Below are 23788 nucleotides of genomic sequence, written 5' to 3'. Positions count from 1 at the left end.
CCTCTGCCGCCGGAAATGGGGGCGGGACTTCCGTAGACAGGAGCGGGCACGCGCCCTTTCGCGGTAACGTTCTCGCGTCCCTGGGTCGGCGGCGGCGCGGCGTGCGCGCGCGTGAGCACACACGGAACCGGGAATCGCCAAAGGTGAATGGTCCTAGGGTGGGGTTCACCTCACAGGGTCTTTGAATCTTTGACTCTTGCTCTGTTTCTTTGAAATTCTTAAGGAAATCGGGCTTCTCCCCTCAGAACGAAAGGACTTGTTTTTTTCAATCCCTGTCTTCATTTTGTACGTCTCCTCATGTTTAGCTTGTTGTAGGATGTAGCTCGTCTCATCTTTCTTTTATAGATGCTGAGTTTTGTAGTCAGCTTTCCTCACGTAAAGTCGTGAGGACAGAGAAGAGCTTATTTCTTTCGTGTAGTACCCGCCCCTCGCCTGGCCTTCGACAAGCTCTCTGGGCGCGTTTGTGGAACGGCTAATGATTTCTCATGACCTTTCGACACTCAAAAGTCTATGATTCTTTTTTTTCTTAATTAAATTTTTTATTTTGAAACAATTGTAAATTTCCATGCAGTTATAAAATATAATAGAGATCCCGTATATCCTTTAGCCAGTTCCTCCCAAAAGTAACATCTTGCAAAGCTATGATATAACAACCAGGATATTGAAAAGTCCATGATTCTTAATGTTTTATTTTGAAACACTTTTTGCCTTAATTTTAACCACTGTCTGATTAAGAGTTATACCAGTGAGATTCATCTGCATTTCAGTATCTTACAACTATTACTTTTCTGTAAATTATACTGTCTGCTTAGTAATTCCGCCAGTCATGAGTTTTAACAGGACGATTTAGACATTGCAAGAATAAGAGTATGTTTTTCAAAATGATTGTCTCTCAAAGACTTCTTTTCATGAATAAATTTTAAAATTCCACTTAAGATTTTTTTTTTTTTAAGTCTGTGATTCTGAGCACATCCCTGACAGAGTCTGGCCTAGCAGTCCTGAGCCAGAGGGCAAAAGCCAGCAGAGGCTCCAAAGAATCTGACCTCCCTAGTGGGTGTTGATCTTATAGAGACTGAGAGGAAACCTGCCAATTTCTGGATCCCCCTTCAAAGATCAAGAATCCCATTCTATCCAGAACTCTTCTTACCCTCCCTTCCAACTTCCCCAATTTCCCCATTGCTCTGTCTTCTTTACACACACTCTCAGAAACAGCAGAACCTATCCCACTGGAATATTACTTCATCAAGCAAACTGAGAACATTATCCTGTACTCTTCCCAAGTGGCTGAATTCCTTCCCAAACATAACAGCTTATCTGTGGTCACTCCCATCCTTTCAGCCTTCCATCCAGTCTCTCCAAGGGTGAGGCATCCCCATTTCCATTCAAAACCAACTTCTCCCAGCTTCATCGGACTCCATGTATCGCTAATTATCCCTTTTCTCCTGTATTCTTTCTCTCCCTAATGGATCTTTACCCTTGGCCAATAAATATACTGAAATCTCTTCCGTCCTTAATTTTTTTCCTAATGACTCCATCTCCTTTTAATTTCTTTTTTATTTTCCTCCTTCCCTGTTTGTCTTTACTTAGAAAAAAACAAAAACCGCAAAAACTAGTTTTATCTCCACTTCCTCTTCTCTGTTATCACAGCCCAAGCCTGTACTAGCCTTTTTAAGAATTAAGTTATACTCTTGGCCCGTTTTAAGTTTATAATCAACCAGAAATCTTTGGATCATTTTTAAACAGTTGTTGCCAAGCTAAATCTCTCCCACCTTGATTTTTAGCAATCTGTTATTTAAACGCAAACTTAACAAATGGAAGTTTACATGATTCCTACTAATGTAATCTTCTGGTTTCTCAGTTATGTCGTCCCCAGCTTTGTGTCATTTCCCATTCACTCAAATCACTGCTAAGCTCAGTTTGGGCTCTAGATCCTCTTGGATCTTCCATAGCTTTCCTGGACACTTGAGCTAAGAGGGGGTCACTGGACTACCCCAAAGTAGCTTCACAGGTATCATACCCAGAGTTTCCTGTGAGCCCTTTTGAAACTCTGCCCATAACATTCCACTGAAACTGCTCTCATTAAGATCACCAAGAACCTCCAAGTTGTTGTGAATTTTTTTTAAGTGTGCACAGAATTACATCATTTTTTTTTCTTTTTTTAACTTTATTAGATCTCTCTGCTGCATTTTTCCTTTCTCACATTAGAATTTTGACTCCCTTGGCTCCCTTAACAGCCTCTTCCCCAGGTTCTCCTACTTCCATTCTTTCTTCCTCCTGCCTCTTCAATGTAGATGACTCTCAGGGTTCCACTGTTGGTCCACTTTTTTTTTTATCTCAGACACAATTATTAAGTTTTTTTTTTAATTTATTTATTTTTGGCTGCGTTGGAACTTCGTTGCTGCGCGCGGGCTTTCTCTAGCCGCAGCGAGCGGGGGCTACTCTTCGTTGCGGTGCGCGGGCTTCTCATTGCGGTGGCTTCTCTTATTGCGGAGTACGGGCTCTAGGTGTGTGGGCTTCAGTAGTTGTGGCTCACGGGCTCAGTAGTTGTGGCTCATGGTCTCTAGAGTGCAGGCTCAGTAGTTGTGGTGCACGGGCTTAGTTGCTCCATGGCATGTGGGATCTTCCCGGACTAGGGCTCGAACCCATGTCCCCTGCATTGGCAGGAGGATTCTTTACCACTGCACCACCAGGGAAGTACCAGGCCCACTTTTCTACTTCTCTTTATGTTCTACTTGCTCTTCTGGTGTGATCTCATCCATCTACCTAATGCAAAGAGATTCCTAAATCTTTCATCCGGTCCATATCTCTCCCTCAAGCTTCAGTCATGTAACCACCTACCTCCTGGACATCTCCAGAAGATAACCATGGAACTTCAGATCACCATGTTCAAAATGATACTATATTTTTCACTTGTACCTCTTCCAACGTTGCCTATTTCATTCATTTACCCACAGCCAGAATCCTGATATTCCAGAGATATTTAGAAATAAGCCAGGAATTTCTCGGCCATTCACCATATTACAGTTCTGTTTTCTATAAACAAACTGGTTTGAAAACTGTCACTAAGTGGGCAAAGTACAATAAGGCTTCAGAGTTTCCTGTCCCACAAGATAATGTATATGTTATAAGAAGGGACCTTGAAGAAACTAAAAGCATGTAATATGTTCAAAGTAGATGCTTCGTATTTCCTTATGAAAAATTACTAAAGGTACCAGATTATAATTATAAGTCTCCAAAATCCCAGCATCAAGAATTTGAAAATATACATGTCATTCCTCTACCTTCGTCAATGCTAAAATATAGTTGAGGAATATATATATATAGTTGAGAAAGATAATTATGCATGACCAAATAGAGATTAATAAGAGATTGCACAGGTGCTAAAAAAAGAAAAACAATAAAAGAAAGCTGCTTTGGAGGAAAGGACAGAGCAATGTATATTTAAGTGGACCCTTGTAGAAATGACAAAGTTCAGGTAGGTGGGATAATATTTTCTAAGTTCAGATAGTGCAAATAATTTATATTGTGTGTCATCAGAAAATAGGCTAAAATAGCTGATAACCATAATTAGAACTAATGATTAATTATTCAATTTAAAATTAACCAAAAACCTAAATAATAACAAAAAATAATAACGTAGCAGATGTTGTTGTTGTCATCCCATTGACATCCTCTCAGCACTTCCTCCATACATGCCGGAAAGAAGTCCTCTGCAAGGGCTTGCAACTTTTCACCTGAGTTTTTCTCAACCCCTGCAGGACAGGACAGAAGTGCTGAGGAATTTTCACCCCTGAGAGCAGCCTTCAACCAATGACAAATGGAAGCTGAAGGATATATACATATACCACCTGTGGCAGGCTGGAAAATGTCCTCTGAAGACATCAGGCCCTGAAACTGTTGAATTTTATGTTGTAGAGCCAAAGGTATGATTAAGGATCTTGGGATGGGGAGATGATTCTTGAGTGTCCAGGTGGGCCCTAAATGCAATCACATGTATTCTTACGGGCTAGGCAGAGAGAGATTTCACACAGAAGAGGAGGAGACGTTGCCACAGAGGCAGAGAGTGTAGTGATGTAGCAACAAGTCAAGGAGTGCCAGCAGCCATCAGAAGGGGGAAGAGGCAAGGAGCAGATTCTCCCCTAGAGCCTCTAGAGGGAGGGTGACCCTCCTGACTGCATGATTCCAGGGATACTGATTTCGGACTTCTGACGCCTAGACCTGTGAGAGAATAAGTTTCTGTTGTTTTCAGCCACCAAATTTGTGATTTGTTACAGCGGCCATAGAACACTAATATACCAACATTTATACTAATAAGTATACCAATGTCCTAACTCCTGAGAAGCAGGACAACTCGGAGGCATCTTCCACATTGTCTCCAGGAGTCTACAGAAGGGCTGAGCCCCACCTGCAGAGGTAACTTACCCATCAGCCCACTCTGTTACTGGCCTTCTCTCCCCAGTCTCACTTCCCCACTCTGCTATCAGTGGTTCCAGGTCTCTCCTTCAAGATAAACCACATACTCTCAAATCCTTGTGTATTAGTTTCCTGGAGCTGCTGTAACAAAGTACCATAAATTGTGTGGCTTAAAACAACAGAAGTTTATTCTCTCACAGTTCTGGAGGCCAGAAGTTGGAAATACAGTAAAGGTGTTGGTGCGATTGGTTCCTCTTCAGGGCTCTGAGGAAAAGTCTCTTCCATGCATCTCTCCTAGCTTCTGGTGATGGCTGACGACCCATGGCATTCTTTGGTTTGTAAATGCGTCACTCCAGTCTCTGCCTCCATCTTTACATAGCATTCTCCCTGTGTCTCTGTGTCTTCACGTGGCCGTCTTCCCCTCATATAAGAACACTGGTTATATTGGATCAAGAACCCGCTCTGATGACCATATCACAACTTTAATTACATGTGCAAAGACCCTATTTCCAAATAAAGTCACATTTATAGGTACCAGGGATGCGAATTTTAATATCTTTTATGGGGCACACAATTCAACTCATAACACCTTGACTCAGGGTCAGATTCGGGGACCCCCAACCTAAGACAATTATCACTTATGAAGCACTTTTTATATTTCCCTAAATATAATTATCTTACTTTATCCTCAATAATCTTATGAGATAAATATTGGCTCCATTTTAAAGTTAATAAATCTGAGGATTAGATACTATAGTGTAGTCAAGTCATTGTTGTATCAGGTGAGAAGTGTAATAAGATGCCAGTCCCACCAGTGGGAGTGGTTTTCAGCAAAAGAGGTCAAATGCCTTAAGCTTTTTTTCTCTAATCTGCAATAATATAGATGAGGAAACAATTAAAGAGGGATTTTCCTAGGACTGTGATATGTTTTCTTTTTTATTTAAGACTTTCGTTGATAAACTTCTAAGACCTGACATTTCCTCTTTCTTTACTTGCATTGGCTGTTCAGAGCCACTCTTTATTTATTCATTGCTTTCAAAAATCTGTGGGGAAGGGGAAGTAGTTTCCATGCACAAAGTCATGTCCAGTTTCTGATACTCCCTTTGGCAGCAATAGTTGCTCCCTCTCCTCTCTGTACCAGACTCTGCTAGGAGCTCTCTGTAAAACAATATTCTGTAAAACAAGGACACATTGTCTCAGCCTCTGTGCTAAAGCTGCTGGGAAGTATACTGAGCAGGGAAGAGACTATAGAATGAAACTAACATCTAAGGTATCCTGTATATCATTTTCACACCTCTCACAATGCTACCCCTGCCTATTGTAATATTTTCTACTCCATCTATCACCAAAGGTCAAGTCCTTCCCCTGGTCACAAGTCTGAAAATACTTCCACTTATGGGCATATCCACATACACTCCAAAGACCTGTTTAGGTGGCATTTATGCTTCTGATTGCTTTCCTTCATTTTCCAAGCTGACACTGCTGATTATAATTAAAATCCTCTCGGGTAAATAAATGGATACATAACTGAACTAAGTGGATATTTATGAATAGATTGATGAGAGGTCTGGATGATCCAAAATATCTCCTCCAACATCTGTCACATTAGAAAGAAGATAAAGATCTGACCCTGAGCAATCCCTCTCTTGGGCCCATTAGGAGCAAAATGACTTTTTAATATTCTATTTAGGACTTTTTAATATTCAGAAAAAGGGGAATGGGTGGCTTCTGGAGGTGGCAAAAATGGGAAGTGGAGGAGGGGAAGAAGGTAAGTGAAAGAGGCTCCAAAACAGCTAGGTTTTAGACATAAGACGTGTGTATGTCATAACATGATGATAATTTCAGTAGGCGTATGAGTTATCTATTTCTGCTTAACAAATTACCCTACAAGTTAACAACTTAAAACAATAATAAACATTTATTATTTCACATAGTGTCTGTGGGTCTGGAGTTTAGGAGTGGTTTATCAGGACGGTTCTGGTTCTGGAAGTTGCAATCTAGCTGTTGGTCAAGGCTGCAGTCGTATGAAGACTTTACTGAGGCTCAAGGATTAACTTCTAAGATGGCTCACTCATATGGCTCTTGGCAAGAAGCATCAGTTCCTTACTGGCTGTTGGCAGCAAGCTTCGGTTTCTCACTACCATAGGGCTGCTTGAATGTCTTCATGACACAGCAACTGGCTTCCCCCAGAGCAAGTTATCCAAGAGAGAGCAAGAAGAAAACTCTGCCTTTTTAAGATCTAGTCTTGGAAGTCATCACTTCCACTGTTCAGTTTATTAAAAGTGAGTCACTTAATTCAGACCACTCCTAATGATAGGGGAGTTAGAGTTCACTTTTTTCTTTTTTTTTTGGCTGCGCTGTGTGTCTTGTGGGATCTTAGTTCCCCGACCAGGGATTGAACCTATGCCCTCAGCAGTGAAAGTGTGGATTTCTAACCACTGGACTGCCAGGGAATTCCCAGAGTTCACTTTTTTGAAGAGAAAATATCAAAATATTTGTGGACATATTTCAAAAACATTAGTTTTGGGTTCAGTGAACATTTATTGAGCATCTTTACTGGGACCTGAGTAGGCACTTGAATTCAAACACAAGTTATTATCACCAAAGACTAAAGAAATCAGAATTTTTATATAGATAGACAAGAGACAATTTTAGGATACAGGACATTACATGACTATGATAGGTTTAAAGCTGAATGGACATGTAGGTGAGATTTAAATCATGGACAGGATGAGGGACTGATTTTTCTACTGAGCAGACAATAAAGGTTATTTTGTAACCTGTAACCTGTGTAACTGCCCATTCATAAAACCTTGTGGGACCCGAACTGAGAACTAAATACCAAAGTACAGAAGTAGTAACATATTCCATCTTTTAACCCCAGACACTTAGGTCATTACTTTGTATCTACAAATAATCAATTAATATTTACTGTTTTTTGGATTAAATTTAACTGATGGATTAAGATGAATTCTAGGTATAAATTTATATACCCCATTTGCTTGTTGTAGATTTTGATTACTGTAGCTCTTCTGGATGTTTTCTGTTACTTATTTCTTTGACATGGTCAGCTCTTTTCTCTAGAATTTAGAGCAGTCACAGGGGCACAAACTAGAGGCTCATGGGCTAGACTCTGCCAGAGGAATAGTTTTGTTTGGTTAAAATTGTGTATGTTTGTGTGATATTTTTCACTGATTTTTTAATGCCTTTAGGTAGGGCGTACACTCATTATTCAGTCTCGGTTCCCGCACAGGCCCCACTACTTCCTGTTGTCTGATATCCATCAGCCTTACTGGCCCCTAAAGACGCTTGAAATGTAAGACCCATGCATCTAGATTTTAAATCTCAGGATGGCACTGCATAATATTAGTTCAGCCTATTCTTTTGTGTTTTTCTTTTGAATTTTTAAATTTTATTTTATTTATTTTTTATACAGCAGGTTCTTATTAGTTATCTATTTTATACATGTTAGTGTATATATGTCAATCCCAATCTCCCAATTCATCACACCACCACCCACCCCACCTGCCACTATCCCCTGTTGGTGTCCATACATTTGTTCTCTACATCTGTGTCTCTATTTCTGACCTGCAAACCAGTTCATCTGTACCAGTTTTCTAGGTTCCACATATGTGCATTAATATACAATATTTGTTTTTCTCTTCCTGACTTACTTCACTCTTTATGACAGTCTCTAGACCCATCCACGTCTCTACAAATGACCCAATTTTGTTCCTTTTTATGGCTGAGTAATATTCCATTGTATATATATGCCACATCTTCTTTATCCATTCATCTGTTGATGGGCATTTAGGCTGCTTCCATGACCTGGCTATTGTAAATAGTGCTGCAATGAACATTGGGGTGCATGTGTCTTTTTGAATTATGGTTTTCTCTGGGTATATGCCCAGTAGTGGGATTGCTGGGTCATATGGCAATTCTATTTTTAGTTTTTTAAGGAACCTCCATACTGTTCTCCATAGTGACTGTATCAATTTACATTCCCACCAACAGTGCAAGAGGGTTCCCTTTTCTCTACACCCTCTCCAGCATTTGTTGTTTGTAGATTTTCTGATGATGGCCATTCTGACGGGTGTGAGGTGATACCTCATGTTAGTTTTGATTTGCATTTCTCTAATAATTAGTGATGTTGAGCAGCTTTTCATGTGCTTCTTGGCCATCTGTATGTCTTCTTTGGAGAAATGTCTATTTAAGTCTTCTGCCCATTTTTTGTTTTTTTTTTTGTGGTAAGCAGGCCTCTCATTGTTGTGGCCTCTCATTGTTGCGGAGCACAGGCTTCGGATGCGCAGGCTCAGCGGGCATGGCTCACGGGCTCAGCCGCTCCACGGCATGTGAGATCTTCTTGGACTAGGGCACAAGCCCGTGTCCCCTGCATCGGCAGGCGGACTCTCAACCACTGCGCCACCAGGGAAGCCCCTGCCCATTTTTTGATTAGATTGTTTGTTTTTCTAATGTTGAGCTGCATGAGCTCTTTATATATTTTGGAGATTAATCCTTTGTCCGTTGATTCATTTGCAAATATTTTCTCCCATTCTGAGTGTTGTCTTTTCGTCTTGTTTGTAGTTTCCTTTGCTTTGCAAAAGCTTTTAAGTTTCATTAGGTCTCATTTATTTATTTATTTATTTTATTTCCATTACTCCACAAGGTGGATCAAAAAAGATCTTGCTGTGACTTATGTCAAAGGGTGTTCTTCCTATGTTTTCCTCTAAGAGTTTTATAGTGTCTGGTCTTACATTTAGGTCTCTAATCCATTTTGAGTTTATTTTTGTGTATGGTGTTAGGGAGTGTTCTAATTTCATTCTTTTACATGTAGCTGTCCAGTTTTCCCAGCACCACTTATTGAAGAGGCTGTCTTTTCTCCACTGTATATCCTTGCCTCCTTTGTCATAGATTAGTTGACCATAGGTGCGTGGGTTTATCTCTGGGCTTTCTATCCTGTTCCATTGATCTATATTTCTGTTTTTGTGCCAGTACCATATTGTCTTGATTACTGTAGCTTTGTAGTATAGTCTGAAGTCAGGGAGTCTGATACCTCCAGCTCCGTTTTTTTCCCTAAAGGCCACTTTGGCTATTCGGGTCTTCTGTGTCTCCATACAAGTTTTAAGATTTTTTGTTCTACTTCTGTAAAAAATGCCACTGGTAATTTGATAGGGATTGCACTGAATCTGTAGATTGCTTTGGGTAGCATAATCATTTTCACAATATTGATTCTTCCAATCCAAGAACATGGTATATCTCTCCATCTGTTTGTGTCATCTTTGATTTCTTTCATCAGTGTCTTATAGTTTTCTGAGTACAGGTTTTTACCTCCTTAGGTAGATTTATTCCTAGGCATTTTATTCTTTTTGTGGCAATGGTGAATGGGATTGTTTCCTTTATTTCTCTTTCTGATCTTTCGTTGTTAGTGTATAGGAATGCAAGAGATTTCTGTGCATTAATTTTGTATCCTGCAACCTTACCAAATTCATTGATTAGCTCTAGTAGTTTTCTGGTGACATCTTTAGGATTCTCTATGTATAGTACTATGTCATCTGCAAACAGTGACAGTTTTACTTCTTCTTTTCCTATTTGGATTCCTTTTATTTCTTTTTCTTCTCTGATTGCCATGGCTAGGACTTCCAAAACTATATTGAATAATAGTGGCGAGAGTGGACATCATTGTCTCATTCCTGATCTTAGAGGAAATGCTTTCAGTTTTTCACCATTGAGAATGATGTTTGCTGTGGGTTTGTCGTATATGGCCTTTATTCTGTTGAGGTAGGTTCCCTCTATGCCCACTTTCTGGAGAGTTTTTATCATAAATGGGTGTTGAATTTTGTCAAAAGCTTTTTCTGCATCTATTGAGATGATCATATGGTTTTTATCCTTCAATTTGTTAATATGGTGTATCACATTGATTGGTTTGCGTATATTGAAGAATCCTTGCATCCCTGGAATAAATCCCACTTGATCATGGTGTATGATCCTTTTAATGTGTTGTTGGATTCTGTTTGCTAGTATTTTGTTGAGGATTTTTACGTCTATATTCATCAGTGATATTGGTCTGTAATTTTCTTTTTGTGTAGTATCTTTGTCTGGTTTTGCTATCAGGGTGATGGTGTCCTCATAGCATGAGTTTGAGAGTGTTCCTTCCTCTGCAATTTTTGGAAGAGTTTGAGAGGGATTGGTGTTAGCTCTTCTCTAAATGTTTGATACAATTCACTCATGAAGCCATCTGGTCCTGGACTTTTGTTTGTTGGAAGATTTTTAATCACAGTTTCAAATTCAGTGCCTGTGATTGGTCTGTTCATATTTTCTATTTCTTCCTGGTTCAGTCTTGGAAGGTTATACCTTTCTAAGAATTTGTCCATTTCTTCCAGATTGTCCATTTTATTGGCATAGAGTTGCTTGTAGTAGTCTCTTAGGATGCTTTGTATTTCTGCAGTGTCCATTGTAACTTCTCCTTTTTCATTTCTAATTTTATTGATTGGAGTTCTCTCCCTCTTTTTCTTGACGAGTCTGGCTAAAGTTTATCAGTTTTGTTTATTTTCTCAAAGAACCAGCTTTTAGTTTTATTGATCTTTGCTATTGTTTTCTTTGTATCTATTTCATTTATTTCTATTCTGATCTTTATGAATTCTTTCCTTGTACTAACTTCAGGTTTTGTTTGTTCTTCTTTCTCTAGTTCCTTGAGGTATAAGATTAGATTGTTTATTTGAGATTTTTCTTGTTTCTTGAGGTAGGTTGTATTGCTATAAACTTCCCTCTTAGAACTGCTTTTGCCGTGTCCCATAGGTTTGGATCGTCGTGTTTTCATTGTCATTTGTCTCTAGGTATTTTTTGATTTCCTCTTTGATTTCTTAAGTGATCTCTTAGTTATTTAATAACGTATGGTTTAGCCTCTGTATGTTTGTGTTTTTTACATGTTTTCCCTGTAATTGACTTCTAATCTCATAGCGTTGTGGTCGGAATAGATGCTTGATATGATTTTAATTTTCTTAAATTTACCAAGCTTGATTTGTGACCCAAGATGTGATCTATCCTGGAGAATATTCCATGTGCACTTGAGAAGAAACTGTAATCTGCTATTTTTGGATGGAATGTGCTATAAATATCAATTAAATCTGTCTGGTCTATTGTGTCATTTAAAGCTTGTGTTTCCTTATTAATTTTCTTTCTGGATGATCAGACCATTGGTGTAAGTGAGGTGTTAAAGTCCCCCACTATTATTGTGTTACTGTCAATTTCCTCTTTTATAATTCTTAGCAGTTACCTTATGTATTGAGGTGCTCCTATGTTGGGTGCATATATATTTATAATTGTTATATCTTCTTCTTGGATTGATCCCTTGATCATTATGTAGTGTCCTTCCTTGTCTCTTGTAACATTCTTTATTTTAAAGTCTATTTTATCTGATATGATTATTGGTACTCCAGCTTTCTTTCGATTTCCATTTGCATGGAAATATCTTTTTCCATCCCCTCACTTTCAGTCTGTATGTGTTCATAGGTCTGAAGTGGGTCTCTTGTAGACAGCATATATATGGGTCTTGTTTTTTTATCCATTCAGCAAGCCTGTGTCTTTTGGTTGGAGCATTTAATCCATTCACATTTAAAGTAATTATTGATATGTATGTTCTTATTACCATTTTCTTAATTGTTATGGGTTTGTTTTTGTAGGTCCTTTTCTTCTCTTTTGTTTCCCACTTAGAGAAGTTCCTTTAGCATTTGTTGTAGAGCTGGTTTGGTGGTGCTGAATTCTCTTAGCTTTTGCTTTTCTGTAAAGCTTTTGATTTCTCCATCAAATCTGAATGAGATCCTTGCTGGGTAGAGTCATCTTGGTTGTTGGTTCTTCCCTTTCATCACTTTAAGTATATCATGCCCTGTCTGGCTTGTAGAGTTTCTGCTGAGAAATCAGCTGTTAACCTTATGGGAGTTCCTTTGTATGTTTTTTGTCGTTTTTCCCTTGTTACTTTCAATAATTTTTCTTTGTCTTTAATTTTTGTCAATTTGATTACTATGTGTCTCAGTGTGTTTCTTCTTGGGTTTATCCTGCCTGGGACTCTCTGCACTTCCTGGACATGGGTTGCTATTTCCTTTCCCATGTTAGGGAAGTTTTCAACTATAATCTCTTCAAATATTTTCTTGGGTCCTTTCTCTCTCTCTTCTCCTTGTGGGACCCCTATAATGCGAACGTTGTTGTGTTTAATGTTGTCCCATAGGTCCCTTAGGCTGTCTTCATTTCTTTTCATTCTTTTTTCTTTATTCTGTTTCGCAGCAGTGAATTCCACCATTCTGTCTTCCAGGTCACTTATCTGTTCTTCTGCCTCAGTTATTCTGCTACTGATTCTTTCTACTGTATTTTTCATTTCAGTTATTGTATTGTTCATCTCTGTTTGTTTGCTCTTTAATTCTTCTAGGTGTTTGTTCTTTAATTCTTCTAGATCTTTGTTCTTTAATTCTTCTAGGTCTTTGTTAAATATTTCTTGCATCTTCTCAATCTTTGCCTCCATTGTTTTTCCGAGGTCCTGGATCATCTTCACTATCATTATTCTGAATTCTTTTTCTGGAAGGTTGCCTATCTCCACTTCATTTAGTTGTTTTTCTGGGATTTTATCTTGTTCCTTCATCTGGTACAGAGTCCTCTGCCTTTTCATTTTGTCTATCTTTCTGTGAATGTGGTTTTTCCTTCCATAGGCTGTAGAATTGTAGTTCTTCTTGCTTCTACTCTAGTTCAGCCTATTCTTACTCTCTATCGCAAGGGTGAACTGCTTTCAGATCAATCACTTTTGGCTTTAGGTCAAAAGTAGTGTTTTGGTAGCTATCTCCCTTTTTAGCTTAGTATCCTCTTGCATTCTGCTAAACCCTTGTTTTCTCTCCGTCTCTTTTTTCCTTTGCCTTCTATTCAGCACTCTTGGTGAATATTCCCCTTTTCCAGTTTCTCTCAATCCCCACATCCTAAATGGTATATGGAAAAAAGCATGAACATTGAGGGCAGAAAGACTTAGTTTTTAACTACCTTCTAAAATGGGGGAGGGGTTCCCTGGTGGCGCAGTGGTTAAGAACCCACCTGCCAATGCAGGGGACATAGGTTCAAGCCCTGGTCCAGGAAGATCCCACATGCCACGGAGAAACTAAGCCCGTGCACCCCAACTACTGAGCCTGCACTCTAGAGTCTGTGAGCCACAACTACTGAGCCCACGTGCCACAACTACTAAAGTCTGCATGCCTAGAGCCCGTGCTCCACAAGAGGAGCCACCACAATGAGAAGCCCGCACACCACAGCGAAGAGTAGCCCCTGCTCACCGCAACTAGAGAAAGCCCACGTGCAGCAACGAAGACCCAATGCAGCCAAAAATAAGTAAATAAAAAATAAAAAAATAAAATGAGGGTAACAATACTTACCTGTTAGTGATATGGTGTATGGCACCTGGCATGCAAAAGGTGTGGCAAAATTAAGAAGCAGTCCCTCCTTCTTTATGGTAAATAATTTCAAGACCTTCTGTGAGGGTATTTTCATAGTTCTTCCACTTTCTCTTTTCCAATCTTTATTGTCAGTTCATTCATTTACCCTTTTATTAATTCACTTATGTAACAAATATTAACTGGCCTCTTACTCTCTATCAGCCAGTGTCAGGGCATGAGAACGAGAAAATGATACCATCCCTGCCTTTGTTGGGCTTTGGTCTACTAGTGGGAAGCAGATATTAGTCAAAGAACCACACAAATAAATGTAAAGTTTTCTAATTCTAAAACGTTTTGTTGTAATTAGTGCCAGAAAAGAGAGTATACAGTGTTAAGACCTATTATATTAATAATAGGGGGATGTTGTGGCCTCATCAGAGAGGTCATAGGAGGCTTTTACTAAAGAAATGATGACTGAGCTGAGATCTGAAGGAAAGAGGAATTAACTCTGTGTGCGTGTGTGCGTGTGTGTGTGTGTGTGTGTGTGTGTCTGTGTGTCTGTGTGTGGTGGTGGTCATGATTAGAATTTTTAGCAAATGGAAACAGCATATGCAAAGCCCTGTGATCCAAGGGAGCAGAGGCTTATTACTGGTCAGTTTGCTCTCTCTTGCTTTTTCTTTTTTTCTTCTTACTTTCTTCCATTCTTTCTTTCCTCCCTTCCCTTATTTCTTTCTTATTCTTTTAATGCAGAGAGTTAACACCTTCCTCAGTTCTTGACACATTATCGTCATTCATCCATGCAAAGACTCTCAGTTACATTTTTTTTAAGATTTTTTAAAATTTACTTATTTATTTTTGGCTGCATTTGGTCTTCGTTGCTGCACCCAGGCTTTCTCTAGTTACAGTGAGCGGGGGCTACTCTTCGTTGCAGTGTGTGGGCTTCTCGTTGCGGTGGCTTCTCTTGCTGTGGAACATGGGCTCTAGGCACGCGGGCTTCAGTAGTTGTGGCATGTGGGCTCAGTAGTTGTGCCTCACGGGCTCTAGAGCACAGGCTCAGGAGTTGTGGCGTGTGCGGGCTTAGTTTCTCCGTGGCATGTGGGATCTTCCCGGACCAGGGCTTGAACCCATGTCCCCTGCATTGGCAGGTCAGTTTTTAACCACTGCACCACCAGGGAAGTCCCCTGTTACATTTTTTATTTATCAGTATACTCAGTTTTATCCCCTTTTAGCAATTCCTTTCTCTCTTCCATATGCAACCATTTTAATACAGATTTTTTAAATTCATGTTCTTGAAAAAAGGTATATTTGTTTTCTATGTATGTGTTATTAACTTATGTAAATGATATTGTATTATTATTCTCATTTCTTTTTCACTTGGCACTGTTTTTAACATAGTTGTTCTGTGTATATCTGTGTATACTAATCATGCTCTGTGTATATCTAATCTGTTGTTACTATTTGTTACATAGTTCTTCATCTTGATTATTATACATTTACTCCAATTCAGAATTGTCTCCAATTCTTTTCCACCTCACACAAGAACAGCAACAACAACACTGGCACACTTTAATGAGCATCCTCTAACATATCCTCTTAGGGACGAGTGAGAAATTCCTTTGAATGGTATAACCAGGAGTGGAATTGCTGGGTCATAGGTTATGCACATACTTGATTTGACTAAGTCATGCCAGCTGGATCATCAGAATAACTCAATTATCAGGGGTTTTCTGTTTTATGATTACCTCATCCCCACTGCTCTCCAACAGAGCATCCTAGAATCTTCTATTCAATTCTATTTTCTCCTGTATCCCTTTTATCCTTCACACATCCATTGTGAGTAAGCCACTGGGGTTCTCCTTTCCCCCAGTAGCCTAGATCCAGATCCAGTTTATCACATTCTCCTTCAGGAATTTACAACACACAGTTGTATACTAAAGATAATTGTCATCTTCTAAAGGAGGTTTCTGTTTACTTTTCCTAAACATTTAAAACCCTGTGCCCATAATCTGTATACTTCTCCATGATCCCCTTTCAACTCACAAATATTTCTTAGGATTATCTAATCACTAAGGTGGACTACAAGAAGGTTGGACAAAGAAATTTTTTACTTAGTCTCAAAAGAAGAAATGTAAATGGCTAATATGGGAGTGGGGTGGGGTGGGGGAGGGAGGTCCAGCTTCATTAGTAGTACTTTTCTTTGTTTTATTTTAAATGAATTTATTTATTTATTTATTTATGGCTGCATTGGGTCTTCATTGCTGCGCTTGGGCTTTCTCTAGTTGTGGCAAGTGGGGGCTACTCTTCATTGTGGTGCGCGGGCTTCTCATTGTGGTGGCTTCTCTTGTTGCAGAGCACGGGCTCTAGGCATGTGGACTTCAGTAGTTGTGGCACGTGGGCTCAGTAGTTGTCGCTCACGGGCTCTAGAGCACAGGCTCAGTAGTTGTGGCCCACAGGCTTAGCTGCTCCGCAGCATGTGGGATCTTCCCGGACCAGGGCTCGAACCCGTGTCCCCTGCATTGGCAGGCAGATTCTTAACCACTGTGCCACCAGGGAAGTCCGGTAGTACTTTTCAAAGAAAAGTAGTTAGAAATAATTAAGAGAAGTCCTTTTACTGATATAAAGTTGGGGAGTTTTTTAAAGAGATACAATCTATCTTTGGTGAGGTTTCAGGAAGATGGGTGCTTACACACAATGCTGGTAGGGAATGTAAAACTGTACAACCTTTTCACAAAGCAATTTGAAAATGTGTATCAAAGGACCAAATAGTGACTTCACAGTGCAGAAAACTGGAAGGCATCATCTTGACTAAATTATTAAAGTTAATATCACAAGTATTGGGATAAACCAGTATTATGCGCCTCCTGCTGCAATGGATGAGAACACAACATCACTTCGGTAGTATTCTTACTAAACATGTATAACCTGAATTGAATTATGAGGAAACAATGAAACCAAACCTAAACTGAGGGATCTTATAAAACAACTGGCCAATCTTCTTCAAAAGTGTCCAGGTCATTCAGAATCAGCTACATAATTTACCGAGCCCTGGTAAAATTCAAATGTGAAATTTTCAAAATTTCTTTAAAAATAATAAAGAATTTCAAGACAACAATAACAGTATTAAATCAAATGTGCAGGGCAGGGCCCTGTGCCCTGAGTCAGCCCTGAGGTCATGAAAGACTGAGAAACTCCTGCATTGGAGGGGTAGAAGGAGACATGAAAACTAAAAGGAATGCTTGATCCTGCACCAGATCAAGAACATTAGTGGGACAAAATGAAATATTTAAGTAAGGTCTATAGATTAGGTAATAGTATGATAGCAATGTTTCTTTTTCCTTTTTTTTTTTTTTTTTTTTTTTTGCGGTACGCGGGCCTCTCACTGTTGGGGCCCCTCCCGCTGCGGAGCACAGGCTCCGGACGCACAGGCTTAGCGGCCATGGCTCACGGGCCCAGCCGCTCCGCGGCATGTGGGATCCTCCCGGACCGGGGCACAAACCCGCGTCCCCTGCATCGGCAGGCGGACTCTCAACCACCGCGCCACCAGGGAAGCCCCATTATTTTGATAATTGTATTGTGGTTACGTTAGATATTAATATTTGGGGAATCTAAATGAAGAGCATATGGAAATACCTCGTGCTGTTTTTGCAAATTTTTATAAGTCTCAAATTATTTCAAAATAAGTAAAAGTACAAGATGTGGGAGATCAGTGGGCATTGGAGTACTCACTGAAATTGTCTTGGAAAATAGAGCTTAAAACTGGGTTTTGTATACATTTATTTATTTATTTAATTTTGGGTGCATTGGGTCTTCGTTGCTGCAGCGAGCTTTCTCTAGCTGCAGCCAACGGGGGCTACTCTTCGTTGCGGTGCGCGGGCTTCTCATTGCAGTGGCTTCTCTTGTTGCAGAGCGCGGGCTCTAGGTGCGTGGGCTTCAGTAGTTGTGGTGCGTGGCCTTCAGTAGTTGTGGCGTGTGGGCTTCAGTAGTTTTGGCGCACGGACTTCAGTAGTTGTGGTGCACAGGCTTCGTTGCTCCACGGCATGTGGGATCTTCCTGGACCAGGGCTCAAACCCGTATCCCCTGCATTGGCAGGCAGATTCCTAACCACTGTGCCACCACGGAAGTCACAAAACTGGGTTTTGGATAATGGATGAGAATTTAATGGATAGAAAGGAGATTTAATTGGACATAGGAAAAAAACATGTAAAGGAAAGCAAAATCTTTGGCTTTCAAGTCTAATAAAAAAAATGTATATTTATATGATTTCCCCTATTATTCCATTTCTGATAAATTTTCCTGAGAAAATAGCCAAAGATATGTACAGATATTTATATACAATGAATCAAACTGCAGCAGTGTTTATAACAGTAAACAATTGGGAGACATCAAAATGTCCAATAATGGGGTTGGTTAAATAAGCTTATTTTCATCCACAGATTAGGAAACAACACAGCAAATTAAATTATCTATAAAAGAGTATTCAATTAGTATTGAATTTGATTAGTGCTGGGTAGAGGGATTGTGGCTTTTTAAAGATTTTTCTGTTTATGTTTTATTGCAAAATGGCTTCCTGTTATACTTTTGTTATCAAAATACAGACATCACTGAAAAAATGAGAAATATTTAACCTACTTCAGGTCTGGCCCCAAACGTTTCTGAAAATACTAACACTTAACAAATGTTAGTCCTCCTTATAGTGAATTTATGTAAAAACTCTCATTTGATTATAGCAGTACCAACTATTTGCAGAACAGGTCATTGTTTTTGTAAGTCTGTGCGTAGTCTTTAAATGTAGGCTTGTAGATGCTTTTTTCTCCAACTGTAGCTGAATGCCCTCTTGCAGCGTAAAAAATACTTGCAACTCTTGCTTCTTCACAATTCATAGCTATGACATGTAGTTGGAAGTGCTTTTCAGACTATTCTTTTAAAGAATTGCCATTTAATCAATTTTAAAATATCATAAAAGGAAGTATAAAAATCCAAAAAACTCCATCATTCTCTTCATATCTATCCTTTTTGACCATTATCAAGCTAGAGATGCAGATTTTATATGTCATTATAATCATGATACGCAATTGTGTATCTCTACCTTTTATTTAATATTATTTTGTAAAATTTCCCCATATTTCTGTATTTTTATCATTTTAATTATCTTCATAATATTTCACTGATATACCTAGTTTTTCCTACACTTCCCATATTATTGACAATTTAAGTAATTTCTAATTTTTAACTATTAAGCATTTTGTTACAAGCATCTTTTTATAGCTTTTATTTTAGTCTCTTGAATTATTTCCTTATGACAGATTCCCAGGAGTAGGATTGCAGTGCCTCTTGATATGTGGTATCAGTTTGCTTCCCCAAAGGATCAGTATGCATTTCTAGAGCATCTCATCAGTCCCTTGGTTTGTGGCTGGCCCGCTGTTGTTTACCAGCAGCAGCTGCTTTGTGATCTTACTATCATTCATTTCCCACATGTGTCTCACCCTTCTGGTTAATCTGCAATACACATATTCTCAATACTTGTTATCTAACTATAACCCACAACCTTAGTCCTAGTCACCTTCTCTTACTGGCTGAGGCTTTACCAGGCATGCATGGAATTTAAATCATTTGTGGAAGTTGAGGATGATTTCAGCAGCAATCCAAGTCACATAGGCACACAGAAGATTGTTTCACAGAACTTTATTTGGATTTTGATACCAAATTTATTCCACATCTTGTCAGCCAATTTTCAAATGGACATACTGACCACAATTTTGTTTAGTCAGTTTGTCATCAAAGACTCAGCTTTCAGATCTGTATATAGTGAGGACAACCTATAGTTATTTTACGTTTCACTAGTGCATACTCATACAAAACGAACCATCTTTAGGTTAAACGTTCATCCATGGACAATGAAATTGCATGTGTTTAAGAGTGTAAATAGGAATCAGCATCAGGCAGTTTTTGGATTATGGTCTTGAGGATCATAGATATGCTTAATCTGTTGAGTTGGGAATTTCCTGGAAACTAGACACATATTTGATAGTAGTTTTATTCACCCATTTATTCATGTATTCTTTTAATAAATGTTTATTGCTACTATGTTCTTGGCACTGTGGTTGATACTATTGCTAAGAAGGTGAACAAAACAGCCATACTCCCTCCCCTCATAGAGCTTGTAGTGTAGTGTGTGTGTGTGTGTGTGTACAAATGCCAACCAAATATATTTATATATATACATATAAAATTATAGCTGTGATACTGACTACAAAGAAAAAAGGTGCTATGAAAGCATATAACTGGAGTCTAAGCAATTGGAGTGGAGATCAGAGAAGGCTTCTCTGAGGAGGTGACATTAAAACTGAGTCCTGAAAAAGCGTAGGAGTTAATCAGGTTAACAAGGTGGGGAAGAGTCTTCTAGGCAGGGGGACCAACATGCACAAAGACCCTTAAGGAGAAGGGGCTGAGCACATAATTTCAGAAACAGGGAAAAGTTGATGTGAAAAATGCTGAGTGAGGAGAAAGGAAATGAGAGATGAGATTGGAGAGGCAGATAAAAATCAGCATAACACAGACCCAGGTCATCATGGAGAACAACCTAGATATAGAAGCTTGCACCAGGAGCTTTGTAGTAACTATGACAAAAAGAAGACCAACACAACAGAAGTTCAGGGAGTTTAGGAGAGAAGTGGGAGGGGAGACTAGATAGGTAGACAGACCATGAAGAGCTTTGTAGGTCATGAAAAAGATTTTGTCTCTGGCCTTAAGAGAATAGGAAGCCACTTACATTTGGATTAAGGAAGAGGAACCCTCCCAAAGAGTACTTAGGAGAAACAGCCAAAATGTAGGAGAAAAAAATAGAGACAATAGAGAAATGAAACCTAAGGAAAAAGTGTTTCTTTTAAAAAGTTGAAAGGTTAATATAAAGGTGACTAAAAAAGCAGGGCAGTGACATGATCAGATATGTGTTTATTAAAAAGTACTCCAGGGGCTTCCCTGGTGGCGCAGTGGTTGAGAGTCCGCCTGCCGATGCAGGGGACACGGGTTCGTGCCCCGGTCTGGGAAGATCCCACATGCTGCGGAGCGGCTGGGCCCGTGAGCCATGGCCGCTGAGCCTGCGCGTCCGGAGCCTGTGCTCCGCAACGGGAGAGGCTGCGACAGTGAGAGGCCCGCGTACAGCAAAAAAAAAAAAAAAAAAAAAAAAAAAATTCCTAGGAAAAAGTACTCCGGCAGGACTTCCCTGCGGGTCCAAGGGTTAAGACTTCACCTTCCAATGCAGGGGGTGCGTGTTCGATCCCTGGTTGGTGAGCTAAGAACCCACATGCCTCACAGCCAAAAAACCAAAACATAAAACGGAAGCAATATTGTAACAAATTCAATAAAAACTTTAAAAATGGTCCACATTTAAAAAAAATCTTAAAAAAAAAAGTACTTTGGTTGCAGCATGGGAAAATGTTTGAATGTGGCCCCAAGTGAATGTGGAGAGACCAGTTGGAGGGTAATTCTGTCACCCAGGAAAGAGATGATAGTAACTTAGTCTGGGTGGGTAGACAGAGTGTAAAGTGAGTACATTTAGAGGATATTTACATTATATCCTTAGACCTTATCCATCTTATAGCTGAAAGTTTGTAAGCGTCTCTCAGCTGTCTAATTTCAGAAGATCTGATGTAAAACATGGTGAGCTACAGTGGATAACATTGTATTATATAATTTAAAAAAGATATTTAGGAGGGTAAAACAAACAGACTTTAGTGACTAGTTGGTACATTAGCCTTCTAAGGCTGTGATAACAAACTGCCACAGATTTGGTGGTTTAAAACAACATAAATTTATTCTCTCACAATTCTGGAGACCAGAAGTCTGAAATCAAGATGTTGGCGGAGTTGGTTTCTTCTGAAGACCAGAAGTCTGAAATCAAGATGTTGGCGGAGTTGGTTTCTTCTGAAGGCTCTGCAAGAGAATTCACTTCATGCCCCTCTCCTAATTGATGGCACCATCAGCAATCCTTTGGGTTCCTTTGGCTTATAGATGCCTCACTCCAATCTCCTCCTCCATCTTCACATGGCCTTCTTCCCAGTGTCTCCATGTGGAGACATGGAGACACTCCATGTCTTCTCTTCTTTCTTTTTTTCCCCCACTATTTGATTTTTTTTAATTTAATTTTTATTTTATATTGGAGTATAGTTGATTTACAATGTTGTATTAGTTTCAGGTGTACAGCTAAGTGATTCAGTTATACATATACATATATTCATTCTTTTTCAGATTCTTTTCCCATGTAGGTTATTACAGAATATTAAGTAGAGTTCCTTGCGCTATACAGTAGGTCCTTGTTGATTATCTATTTTGTATATAGTAGTTTGTATATGTTAAACCCAAACTCCTAATTTATCCCTCCCCAAAATATGGAACACTTCGTGAATTTGCATGTCATCCTTGCACAGGGGCCATGCTGATCTGCTCTGTATCATTCCAGTTTTAGTATATGTGCTGCCAAAGTGAGCACTCCTCTTTTTTCTTTTATAATGACATCCATCACACCTATTTATTAGGTCTGTTAGGAGAGGGGGTATGTCTAATCCAGGATTATCTCATTTTGGGAGCCTTATCTTAATTATATCTACAAAGACCCTTTTCTAAATAAAGTCACATTCACAGGTACTTGTGGTTAGGACTTGGATATATCTTTTGGGGGGACACAATTCAACCCACTACACCTGGATAAGGAGTAAGAAAGAGGGAGGTATCAAGGATGACTCTTGGGTTTTAGGTGTGTGAACTAAAGTACTGTCATTTGGTGAGATATGGAATATTATAATAGGAACAGATTTGGAGAAGGCAATTATGAGTTTAGACTTGGACATATTGGGATCAAGGTGACTTTGAGACTACCAAGCAGATATATTGGGTACACAGTTGGCATATAGGACCTGGAGAAACTGAGTGGAGGGTGGTGGTATGTATTAAGATGGAGAATGCTGGAAGAAAACTAGGAAAGACTCAGTCATGTTATGTTTATGATGTCTAAAAATATCTACATGTAAGTATCAAGAAGGCATTTGGATTATAATGTTGGAGCTGTAGATAACAAATTCAAGAGTCCATTTTATAGATGATCATCTAAATCATGAGATTGCCGAGGGTAAAGGGGGTTGAATAAGAAGAAAAGAGGGTTCAGAACTATTCCATTAGGAAATTTCAGCTACAAAGGAAGAATTCTCTCTTCCCTTGAGGAGACTGAGAAGTAGTGGCCAAAGAGGTAGGAGGAAAACTAAGAGAGTATGGCAACAATAGAATAATAAAAACTGAGGAAAAGGAGTGTTTCTTTTAAAAGGTTGAAAGCCAGGTGAAAGAGTGTTTCAAAATGGAGGGAGTGATTAACAGAATGAATGCTGTTGAAAGATCAAGCAAGATAGAGACTGACATTTTTTCCTTAAATTAGGGACAGGGAAGTCATTGATGAGGGTAAAGAATTGTGGACAGAAGCTAGAATGGGGGGGAGCAGGTGACAAGTGAGAAAATAGAGAAATCTTTAAAATGGCATTTTTTGGAAATAAACTTACAAAAAGCTATAAACATAAAATAGTACAAAGAACACATACATCTTTCCCAGATTTGCCTACTGTTAACATTTTAGAAAATTTTATTGAAGTATAGTTTACAATGTTGTGTTAAGCAAAGTGACTTGGTTGTCCATATATTTATTCTTTTTCACATTCTTTTCCATTATGGTTTATCACAGGATATTGAATATGTTCCCTGTGCTATGCAATAGGACCTTGTTGTTTATCCACTGTTAACATTTTATCCCATTTACTTTATCCCTTGTTCTGTGTGTATGTGTGTGCATGCATAATTTTTTTTTCTAAATCATTTGAGGGTAAATTACGTATATCATGGCCTTTTATCCCAAATACTCTAGTGTACATTTCCTAAGAGCATAAATATTTTCTTACAGAATATAGCAATTGTTAATTATAAATATCAAT

The 23788-nt window shown here is 39.1% G+C and overlaps 1 long non-coding RNA gene and 1 other non-coding gene across 2 annotated transcripts; one reads left to right on the top strand and one right to left on the bottom strand.

Annotated features, from left to right (window-relative positions):
* The first annotated feature begins 30 nt into the window (after nucleotides 1–30).
* Nucleotides 31–23788, top strand: LOC115857809 (uncharacterized). The gene is made up of 3 exons (XR_009559288.1): nucleotides 31–143; nucleotides 3759–3923; nucleotides 21656–23788. It is a non-coding gene; the product is annotated as an uncharacterized lncRNA (long non-coding RNA).
* LOC115858040 (U6 spliceosomal RNA) lies at nucleotides 22199–22305 on the bottom strand. The gene has a single exon (XR_004041488.1). It is a non-coding gene; the product is annotated as a U6 spliceosomal RNA (small nuclear RNA).

Source organism: Globicephala melas, chromosome 16 (assembly GCF_963455315.2).
Source record: "Globicephala melas chromosome 16, mGloMel1.2, whole genome shotgun sequence".
In the NCBI taxonomy this organism is placed as follows: domain Eukaryota; kingdom Metazoa; phylum Chordata; class Mammalia; order Artiodactyla; family Delphinidae; genus Globicephala; species Globicephala melas.
The sequence above is the reverse complement of the archived record's forward strand: the minus strand, read 5'-3'. Positions and strand labels throughout refer to the sequence as shown.